The sequence below is a fragment of the Phalaenopsis equestris genome, unplaced genomic scaffold (assembly GCF_001263595.1).
Source record: "Phalaenopsis equestris unplaced genomic scaffold, ASM126359v1 Scaffold000061, whole genome shotgun sequence".
Classification (NCBI taxonomy): domain Eukaryota; kingdom Viridiplantae; phylum Streptophyta; class Magnoliopsida; order Asparagales; family Orchidaceae; genus Phalaenopsis; species Phalaenopsis equestris.
Window position 1 is genome coordinate 736,642 of NW_018164503.1, and position 9,474 is coordinate 746,115.

Here is a 9,474-nt window from a genome sequence, read left to right on the forward strand (position 1 = left end):
ATTAATAGAATGATACAGCTCAGTTCAAAATCCACGCGGCATAAACTTCGCTCAATTTTAAATCAAAATATTTCATTTCAAGAGGAGGTCAACTCACATGAACTTTATAACGCAAGATTTACAACCCTTTAGAATGACAAAACAAAACATAACACAAGAGATGGCTTCCAAAAGTTCTCCATAAGAATAACAGTCAATAAAAAATGGCCACATAAAGGCTACAAAAGTTAGTTGCTGACTTGCCCCCAAAAGGAATTTTCTAGTAAATTTAAGATATTTCAGTCAAGATCTAACTGCAATGAGCTGACATGACAAAAAAATCAATTCAGTTCCTAGGCTCTTTTAATATGGGTTGAAATAATCCCTAATGAAGACAATTTTAGCCCCTATTAAAGGGATAAATTTAACAATTTTATAAACTTTCAGACTAGAATGGCCCCAGGTAAATAGTCAGGGGACTATTTTGGCACTTTACTCAATCAGCTTAATCACTTCAAAGTATCATAAATCAATGTAAAGGGCAAGTGTTATGAGTTTGAATCCCACTTTGAACAACAGAAAAATTGGAGATACAAGCAGCGGAACAATAAATATAAACAGAGAATCTTTTGTAAATTAGGATTTGAACCTAGTAAATAAAGCCCAAATCAAAATGCCCACTTCATATTATTATCCTTAATGGTGATAGGAGCACTGCTATTCAGATTGCATAAGAACAAGATTCATAAATTCCTAAAAAGGATTTTTTCTTCTTTCGGAATCTCAACTTAATCTAACTATTTTCTACAATCACACGAATCAATAAGAATGTCTTTAGTAGCTTACATGAAAAAAGAATCAAGAAGAATAGCCTTAGTAGTTCACAGAGACAGATAAGTGGCAAGAATTGACAGAACCAGCTCCTGCTATTTTTTCATTCGCAAAAAGTTAAAATAATGGTGACTACTTCCAAAAAAAAGAAAAAGGAATAAGATAGGCTGATGTTTACTTTATTATTGGAATTTGAAGAGAGAAAATGAAGAGAGAGATCCTTAGATCCACTGCTTATGAGTTCTTGAAGTTTTATAGAGAAAAAGTGAATACATTAAGGAAATAAAAGGCAAATAACAAGAGGACACAGATGTGTTACACATTAGTTTGGAAAGTTTGAAATTGTTTTGTTTCATCGGCTGAAAAATGGAGTCTTGATAATGATTGCACATAAGGATTGTTTCTCTTGTAATATGTCATTTAATTGGCAAGATGACACTTCTTGTGAAAATTGTTGGAATAGATACAATTTAGATCAAGAAATAGGATGCAGCTGTAACAACTTCAAGAGAAGCAAAGCTCATGCAAAAATTAAAGAAAATCTTGCATCCCGAGGTTGTTTGGACTCCAATGAGTACACATATGGTGTTAAAGGTGGAGCCTCAAGGCTCAACCTAATTGGTAGATTTGCTCCTCTCAATATAAAATGTTCAAATCCCGCTAGAAAAGAAATTTACATGGCAAACAAATGACGAAAGCAACATTAATTACTGTTTCAAAAATTTTACTGAATTAGGAATATGAACCTAGGGCATGTCAGGGTATAACAAAAGAGGCTGCTTTATGATCAAAGCTGTAATTTTTAATTTTTTTGTGGCCATTATGCTTTGGTAAAATATCGTAATCAAAAATTAATTCTAAGAAATCAAAAGATCAGAAGTACTATAACTGCATTCATTTTGACAGGGGAGGTCTGCCATTATTCCAATGGTGAATTTTAAAATATATTGACCTTTAGAGATGATTTTTCAAGATGGGTTAGGGTTTATATGCTCAAACAAGAAATAATGAATTATATACATTCAAGAAGTGGAGAACTTGAGTTGAGAAGTAAACTAAAAAGATACAAAGAAGTTGATGATGGTTTGAATTCCACTATTATGAATTTTGAGATTTCTATTGAAAAGAGGTTAACAACACAGTTAAAAAAATATCCTATAGCATCTCCAATTGCGAGAAATTTTCAGTTGCCAACAATAGCTTCTTCTCGATCACGATAACAGCAGAATATGGCTGGAGCATGTTATCTTAGTGCAGTTTTAAATATTACGTATGTTTATAACGGTGCACTCAATTGGAAATTTCACATGTTAGTATTTTAGTAAATATGTCGACAATCCTAGCAAGGCTTATTAGAAAGATGTGAAATGAAACTTAAGGTTTCTCAAAAATGCTACAAACAAAGAATTAATACATGACAAAACAAAAAAGTAATTCTGAAGATGGGTTTGCGCCAAAATAATTCAGTGGTTGCTTTTATGGAATTTCAAAGTGCCATTAACCCAACTCTAAATCATATAAATCATGGCAGCAGAACCACACTCAATGATGTACGTTCAACATTCATTAAAATAAATGTTTAAAATGGTGACATTTTAGTTAAAAATATTTACACTGCCTGCTCATCTCGACATGCTAGCAAAGGTAACCCCAATTCATAACTACAAGTGATGTTTGAAGTTGAATAGTACTTTTAGCTGCTTGTCTTTAGGACTTTGGGTTTGGAGGAGCCTACAATAATTCAAATTTTACGTGATCCCTTTGCTCTTTCTTTGACATGAAGTGAAATTATACAAAATCATAAGGCCGTTTTTGGAATTTTGTGGTAAGCCCCTTTGCTCTTTCTATGAAGTGAAATAAAACACAAAGCCACTCTTGGAATCATAACTTAACCTAGTTACCCACCCACCACCACTCCAGCACTCCATCAACAAAGGGAATTGAATTTACAACTTGTGAGAACAGAGAGCTCCCAAAAATTGAAGGCACTGAGAAAATTGCTCATGAGAGAGAAAAAAAATATTGCCATATTAAATTGGTTTTTCATTCACGAAAAATAAAGTGATTGTTAGCTTCTCATGAAAAGAATTGGCATTAGATATTGCATATTTTGTTCTCAAAACTAAATGAAGTGGAAGGAAAATATAGAAAATATTGCTATTGAGTTCTTTGAGTAACATTGAGATAGAATTGTTATATTCCTCATAATTGTGTAAAGAAATTTTGCTCCTTCGTTTTGTTGAGATCAATTGGTCTCTTCCTTAATTACCGGAAGGGAATTTGATATATGCATGTTAATTCTCCTAATTAGTACTCTCCCATCTTTTGATTATGGCTAAGAGTCTCCTTATCCCATGGACGAATAGTTATTAATCAAACCTTGCAACTTTGATGCTCTTATCGCTTTATGCTGTATTATTTGTTCCCAATATATATTTGGTGTGGTAATATTATATATTTGCTTCTTGATTGAAGCTACCACTTTCATGGCACCAACAAAAGTGGTTTAGACCATCTATCATAACATTAATTGATTTTACCTGTAACTAAAAAGAATTAACGAATTTTCCCATGCACTATTACTCTTAAGGAGCACAATACATGAGATGATGCCACAAACTAAAAATATATATATTGAAGACAATCAAGGGCGGTTGCATCTCATATAGGTTGATATATAAAAGTGCAATATGCGATAGATAAAATTTAAATCTTCGATATGACTTGGGAACATATACTAATGTTTTAGTCCTACGAAGAACAATCACAACCAAATTGAATTACCAAAATCCACCTCAATACAACCTGAGCACTACATTCAAAACTTCAATAACAAAGATTCAAAGAAGTTACAACCTCTACTTCAAGGAATCATAAAATTAAGAAAAATATTATTTTTAAAGAATAAACTATCAAAATGATCCAAAAATTTCTTAGGTGTGTCCGTTTTAGTCATAGACATTTCAGGTATTCAATTTAGTCCCTTAACACAACAAAGCTGAATCAATTTGGTCTTAGCTTCAATTTCAAAAATTCTTTAGACAAAAATTGGTAGAAGGAAGCTTTCCTTAAAACCGTTTTGTTTAGTTTGAGCAAACATCAAGTGGCAAGATCAACCTTGAAAGATCTAAAATGCTTTCATACAAATTTCCCTTCGCTCGTTCAATCCGAAGTTAAGATAAAATAACAGTAAAGTCAAACAGGTTCATATTTGGTGAATTGAACAACTAAATTAAACCAAACAAAAATTTTGGAACTAAATGGCACAACTAAAAATGTTTAGGTACCATTTTGATTATGTATTTAAATCAGATAAAAGTTGCAGCATTCAACTAAATTTGACAACTAATTAATAAGTAAAAATATTCCTTCAAAACAAATAGTTGCATGCCTGTAAATAGGAAAGGACGACATTTTACAAGTGTAGTGATTAGTTCAGCAATCCCGATGCATTTTAATTTCTATATAATGAAACTATATATTAAAATTAATCCCTTCATTAATAATACCATGAAAAGCTATTTAATTTATCATGTTTTTACTTGCTTCACACCATTGCTCCATCATAGAAAGCAATATCCCATCGGGCATCTTTCAAAAAAAGTTAAAAAATCAATGGAAAACATATGTTGGGATCCAAGGCAAAATCACTGACAAAATTCAAAAGAAAACCTTACAAGAACAGCCAAACTTTCAATGGGATCCTAAAATTCACATAATCGTGTAAGTGTGAAGTCCTATGAGTGAATAATAGCAAGGACATACATAGCAAGGTCCGAACATGTTATGATTTCTAATAGTAATATGGCCTCCCACAAATTCTCATCAATAAAAGCAACCCAACACACAACCTATGGCTACATTGGCTTCAGAGAAGAAAACAGAATCCTTGGTAGGCCAAAGATTGTTTAATAGATTGAACCGAACTAACCAAAAATTGAATGCTTAGGCTGCATGCTTGGGTTTGGTCCAACTTTAGGAAGCCAATTAGGTTGGTCTAACCCAATTGTTCTACTTGGTTAAATATCAGATGCGTATTGCTAAAAGGATTGTTTTGCAAGTCAGATACCGTGAGCTCAAAGTTATTGGGGCTAGCATGGGCTCCAAAAATTTGACGCCCTGGACTCTTGTTTGTAGTGTTGAGAGCTTTGTGTTTGGTATTCCAGGTCAAATTTTCATAAAGCAAATTGGACTGTAGATAAGACACTACACAGAGATTTCACCATCATATTTCAATGAGTTTTTGAACTAGGGTTCGAGGTTTCCCATATGCACAAGCTCGTATGGTTAATTACTCCTGATAACGGGAGCGCACTCTCGATTAAGGCAAATCATTAAACACTAAATATTCAACATATAGTGGCAGCAAACTTAAGGTTTAGATTAAAAAATTTATCACCATGATGGTTAGAAAATGATGACGAACCCGATCAAGCTCACATGGTTAAATCGTTTAGGGTTGTCGTGGTCCCTGATCTACTTAGTCAGAGAAGTTAGTTAACCCGACCTGGCATAAAGATCTTTGTCAGCAACCATACGTTGCATCGTCCAAGAGACTTGTAGATCTGAAGTAAATGTTTTTGTCTAAGGATACAAATTTAAGTCAACATTAACTAACAAAAGACTTTATGTAATCAATTTTACTTTTATGATTCACAACTTAAAGAATAGAAATTATTTGGGAAGCATATGGGTTGCGGCCTTACTTGTAATATAATGATGTCATTTGGCAACAAACTAATTGGCAAGAGGGCTCTAGTCGTAACCGCTACATTTTGTAGAATCATTGAGCCAAAGCATGCAGACAGATGACTCAGGTCATGTCCTTACTAATATGAGATTACGTTAAATGTGAATATAGTGATATACTCGATGTGACATGAACTAAAGTCAATAAAAAATTTGTCACCCTCGACAAACTGTTGTGAGGGGTGAATAGATTTCACTTTTAACTTTAAGTGGTTAATTTTAGCTTGAATATTTTGATTTGTTTGTTTGAAATCTTTATGTGATTCATTTTCAATTCATTGTTTTCATTTGTTACTTAGATAATTTAATTTCAATTTGATTTAAATATTCACCCATCCGGTTAAGATTTTCAGTCAATATGGTCATCATCGGAGTTAAACCCAGTCGACTTTATTTATTGCTTGTAAAAGATTGAGCTTAATATTAACATATGTTTGAATATGAATATTGTCAACTCGGTAATGTTTACAGAGAATCCAGTTTATAGATTATATTATTTGAATTTATTTATTACTATTTTAAAATTTATTTTTTAAAAAAATAAATGACATTGGTTGAAATCTTCCATCAACTCGATTGAGATTGGGATTTGGATTGTGTACTTTTTTAGAGGAGAAAAATAATTATTCCTCTTCAATTTTCTAAGACTCGGTTACAAGATAAATAGCATGGGAAGACCACCACATTAAGAAAGCCACAAAATCCTCATGTTAGAAAAAGAAAATGGAAATTACCAACAATATCTAATTCTAAAAGTATAAAATATTAAAAATAGAGTATATCAAAAGAGGAAATTCCTAAAATTTTGACACCCCCCTCATATTGGAGCATAGATAGCTATCATGCCCAACTTGCTTACAAGGAACTCAAAGTTATGCCTAAAAAGTCATTTTATAAAGATATCTACTATTTGTTGTGTTGTTGAAGTAAAAGGCATGTAAATAGCTCCACAATCAAATCCTTTTTTTTATGAAGTGTCTATCAATCTCCATATATTTTGTGCGATCATGTTGCACTGGATTTTTTGCAATGCTTATGGCAATTTTATTGGCACAATATGACTTCATTGGCATAGTTATTAGGATCCATAACACTTAAAGAATTCTCTTCAACCTTAGCAGCTCACATACTCCATTAGACATAACTTAATATTATGTCTTGACACTACTTCTTGCCACCATATTTTGTTTCTTACTTAGTATGTAACCAGATTTCCCCAACGTAAGAACAATATAAGGAGATTGATCTTCTTAAAGAGTAAACATTTACCAAATGTACTTTTTAGGTATCTCAAAATCTCAAAGGGCAAATGCATAAAATAACTTACTAAACTTACAGCAAATGTGATATTTGTCCATGTATGTGATAAGCATATCAACATTCCCACCAACTTTTAATATCGAGTTGTATTCAATGGGTCACCTTCCTTCTCATGTCCCAATTTTGAGTGGGATCAATTGGAGTGTTTGTTGGCATACAACCACTCGTCCCAATTTTCTTTTAAATATCAAGAACATACTTTAAATGGGAAACAACGATCCCTTTCTTAGATCTAGCAACCTTCATACCAAAGAAATACCTCAAAGATCCTGAGTCATTGGTCTAAGAAACTAAAGTCCTCGACCACTTCATTTTATATGTCATTTCTGGTGAGAATTATATCATTCACATACACAATCAGTATGATTACCTTCCTATCCTTTGAATGTTTGAAGAGAGTTGTATGATCTCCTTGCCCTTAAGAATACCCCTGACCTTTAACAAACAATGTAAATTTCTCAAACCACGCTCTAGGTGACTACTTAAACCCGTATAAGTATTTTTTTAGTTTACACACTTTTGTGTCGAACTTCTCACCAAATTCTGGAGATGCATTCATGTACACTTCTTTCTCTATGTCCCCATTGAGAAATACATTTTTTATATCCAATTGTTGTGGTCTGTCAAGATTAGCTATAAGTGTCAGAATAACTATTATAGAATTTAGTTCATGACTCCGACGAATGCCTTTAAGTAATCAATGTTATGGGCCCGGGTGAATTCATTAACAACCAATCGAGACTTGTACCATTCTAGAGAGACATCAAAATTATATTTGACTGTGGTCAGTCAAGATTAGCTATAAGTGTCAAAATAACTCTTATAAAATTTAGTTTATGACTATGACGAATGACTTTAAGTAATCAATGTCATGGGCCTGAGTGAATTCATTAACAGCCAATCGAGACTTGTACTATTCTAAAGAGAAATTAAAATTATATTTGATTGTAAACACCAATTTGCATTCCCATGTGTTATGTTTTCCATAGTTTTCATCTCCTCGAGGAAAACCTCCTTCCACTTCGAAACTTTCAGAGCATCCTGCACAGTATTTAGAAGCTTCATATAAGACAACTGTGTGATAAAAGCCCGAAAAAATGGGAGCGAGATTTTTATTTGCACATAATGAGACAATGAATGTTGAGTGCAAGATCTCACCCCCTTACAGGCAGCAACGGGATGATTGAAATCTTTAAATTTAGAATTAGCGCTGGACTTAGGTTCAAGACTAGAAGACTCGGAACTTGGAGATAAAGTGGATTGATCATGGGGGAAAGGCTCAATAAGGACATTACCCGAAGTATTCATGTATTTTGTGCAATGCAAAAGATTCATAGAAGTTGTCTGTTGAGTTGTCCTTTGTCACAAATAGAAAATGTCAAATGGTACTAATGTCCTAATTTTTTTCCTTGTTTCCCTTTTGTTAGTTGTTATAGGATTATGAACATCACAAGATAGCAGTGAAGAAAGATTTGACTCATTCTTCAATATCTAAAAATATCATTCCACTTTTTCCTAATATAATATAGCTTAGATTTTCAGGTTAAACAATCAAAGTTGGGAGATTATTTTATAAATCTTCAGTTTGAAGAAAGTCCTGAAAACTAGTAGTCGAATATTTATTTTATCACTCCCCACATAAAAATGAGGTGGAAAAAAAAATTATAATTCAAAAAATGTGATATCCGTGAAAACAAAAATTTTTTCCCCAAAGATATTTTGGCACATGATTTGTAAAGAGCAATGTCCGAGCTACCTCTAATAAGTGTTTATTTTTATTTCAGCTACACTAATTTATCATGAAGTATTGACACAAGGGCTTTGATGAATTATTCCTTCTACGTAAAAAAAAATTGACCTAAAATAATCCTGAAATACTCTCGGTCATTATCAATCCGTAATATTTGAATATTTTTTTGAAACTGTATTTGTGCTATGATGTAAAAAAAATTTTAAATTATTTTCACTTCATTTTTTTTCTTTCATTACTTACACCCTACTTAACTTTGTGCGATCATCAATAAAGTTAACAAACCAATTTTTCTTAGTGCGTGTAAGATGTTTATAAAAACCCAGATATCATTATGAATCAGAATAAAAAGTGTAGTTAGTTAATACATTTAAGGAGAAAAAAGAAACACACTGACATTTGACAAACTAACAACCTTCAAATTAAAAAAAAGACAAATTTTTATTTTGAACTAAATTGAAAAAACATGAATTTTAAATACTCAAAACAAGGATGACATAACCTATAATTTCATAGTATGATATCATTGTCTTTGGAAATAATATAAGAATTTAAATAAGTACTTTGACATTATTTATTCGCATCAAGTCATTCGTTAAACTAACAGTCCATCATTTTTCTTAGGACTATCAATCATCCTCCTAATGGTCAATTCCTGAAACTCAAAACAAGAAAAGTATAAATTAACTTGACATTGACAATTAGAAGTAAATTTACTATGGACAATAAATTAGAAAATAAATTAGAAAATAAATTAGAAAATAAATTAGAAAATAAATTAGAAAATAAATTAGAAAATAAATTAGAAAATAAATTAGAAAATAAATTAGAAAATAAATTAGAAA